Below are 2,918 nucleotides of genomic sequence, written 5' to 3'. Positions count from 1 at the left end.
TTATCATCATTGCAATCGGATGTGAAGCTGAGTAAGTAATCTCATCCTCGATAATAGTGGTTGATTTCCTTTCTTAGAGATCGTCAGAAAAATGGTTTTTGAAAATGTTAAAAGATGTGGGTTTTTAAAACATTTCGGAAGTTGTCCTTCCCACCATTCAACGTGTTGCAGGAATTCTCTCTTCATTCCTCCTGCACACATGTTAGAACCATAAAAGTACATCTTTTGAGTGCAATTTCATAAAACCCTTTTTGGTGAGGCAGAAGTCGAGGCGAAATGCTTATTGATCTCTCTCAAACACGCGTTCTCTCATTATGGTGTGGTTATTTCTCACTTAAGAATGAGAATATGTTCTTTAGTATTTCTAACTTCTTATTACTAGAATGCAGAAACTGTATGTCCTCACAGCTCTTTGGATGCTTGGGACGCTGGAACGCTTTGAAGTTGTAAGTTTTGGTTTGATTTGCTCGAGGACTAGCAAAGTCTAAGTGTGGGGGAATTGATAGGTGTAGAATACACCCTATTTACTATCTATTGTTTATGATTTCTTTGTTATTTTTCTTGTGAATTATGTATTTTACGTGTGTTTTTGAGTTATTAGGTACTCTGGAGTCGCATGGAGGAAAAGTTGAAGAAATCACCCAATTTAAGCAAGAAGGGCACAATTATCATTTTAGAGGGAACACTATATGTAGCCTAGTCGAGCTTAAGGGGGAACTCTATTTGGAGGAGTGCTAAATACAGTCAAGCTGAGGTTAAGGGGGTCGCCAGCGGGGTGGTTTTTATACATCTGGGTGTCTATATCCAAACTCAGTTATAAAACCCTAGATCAATCATTATTTGCGCCCGAAGCTGAAATTGAGAAGAAAGAAAGGAAAACATCGACTGTTGTTATGCAACTGATAGGTTGGATCGAGAAATCGAGAGATTAAAGAGCAGATTTTGAGAGAATAGTGAAGAAATGTTGTTTCTTTTGTCGAATCGTCTTGAACACAGAGAGATTGAAGTTTGATAACGAATTTAGGAAATGAATCTGCTGCAATTGGATATGGATTCCTGATGTTATTGAGGCTCGGTAAAATGGGTTAAGAAGATGATAATGTTCCGCAGTCAAAAATGGATTTAATTGGATCTGATGGGTTCAAGTTGGTGATATAGGGTATGGAAGACGGTTCCATGGATGATTAATAAATAGTTCTGTTGGGTTCTGATTGAAGTTTGAGTTTAAAGTGAGAAATCAGTAGAAGGATGGGATGGAACTTCCAAAGATTTAAGATGGGTTTTTAGGTTTGACATCAAGACGATGAATCTGAGTGTTACAGTTATGAAGATGAATCATTCAGGTGGGTTTGGTGGTTGTGATAATATGAATGGGTTTCTGCAATTGAAACAGAGAAGATGAGTTGAAGGGATGAAACACTGGTGGTGACCTGCTGCTGTGACTGTAGAACAGTGAAATAGAGAAGGGTTTGTTGGTGATTGAAGTTATGAAGATTGTGAGCTGAAATGTTGTTGTTGTGAAGGCAAATTCAAGCCATTATGTATTGATACTATAGATGTATGTGTTAGGTTCTTAACAGGTGAAGAAAGGAAGGCCTGAAATTGGTCGGGAATAGCCAGAAAACATGGGAAACTCTGTCGAATTGACTCGTACCGACGATGAGCTGAATCAAGTGAGCCGATGACCGATCCTTACTAGTAACTCAGACCACTCAGCCGATCAAGACATCTAACTCAAGCTGACTGGGTGTGACTGACTCAGAGCTTGACTTCGGTAACTAACAGCTGACCGTTAACTCCAACGGAATCTAAAGGAATATTCGTCGACGGCGGCGACTTTTCAGGATGGATTCCGGTGATCCAAATGACTTTTCAGGCGAGATGTCTCCTTTATATAGCCTTTAAATCAGGGTTTTTCCTTAGTTACAGAGCAATCCTTATTCACCGTTAGATGAAAACCTGATTTAGATTCAAGCTAATATTTCTTAACCGTTAGATCGAAAACTTAGCTTGTCACACACACTTGGGTAGATGTTTACTGGGTTCGTGAAAACCATGCCCAAATGTGTATGTGTATGGTTGTTTAACATAGTAACCCAAAAGATTAACCATATGAGCATTTCTTATTAACCTAGTTCTTCTTCACCATAACTAGTTCAATTGACTCAAATGAACTAGTTAAAGAGTTGTTCAATTGTTATGAGATCTTATGTAACTACACAAGACACAATTGAAACAAAGATGATTCGATTCGATTGAATCGGCTCATGAACATTATAGCCATGGTTTTCATAAAGCATTCCTTAGTAATTTAATATTTCATGTTCAGAGCACATCTTTAGATCATAACCTCTTAAGTTCACAAACAAGTTCGCGGACTTAAGTTAATCAGTTGAGTTTTCCAAACTCAGCTGAAATTCTCGGAAAGAGAACTTCCGCCAGTTCGCGGACTGGGTTCGCGGACTTAACACACAAACGAGTTTTGGAAAATCGAGCAGAAATTCTCGGTCGAGAACTTCCGACAGTTCGCGGACTTGGAAAGACAATTCCACAATCCTCCCGATTTCTCTTGATCAACAAAGTTCGAAAACTTCGGTTCAAGGATTACATGGTTATGTAATCTAAACTCTCATTTCAATCATTGAGACATTCTCAGAGGATGCTATGTAGACGTTATTCAGAGACCGATTCACGTCAGATCAATTATCAAGGTGATTGAAACTTTTCATGACTTTCGCCACTAGGTAAAGATAAACTTGATCAAAGCGAAACGCTTTACCAACATACGATTTCGAGACAAAATATAAGCAATGAATGCTCATCTCGAAATGTCAAATGTGTATGATCTAGTCTATATAGCATACGAATTTTATCTCATAATAAGTAGGAGATAGAAGAGATAGACTTTTGAGTGATAG

Source organism: Papaver somniferum, unplaced genomic scaffold (genome assembly GCF_003573695.1).
Source record: "Papaver somniferum cultivar HN1 unplaced genomic scaffold, ASM357369v1 unplaced-scaffold_76, whole genome shotgun sequence".
Lineage (NCBI taxonomy): Eukaryota > Viridiplantae > Streptophyta > Magnoliopsida > Ranunculales > Papaveraceae > Papaver > Papaver somniferum.
This window is presented reverse-complemented; position numbering follows the sequence as displayed.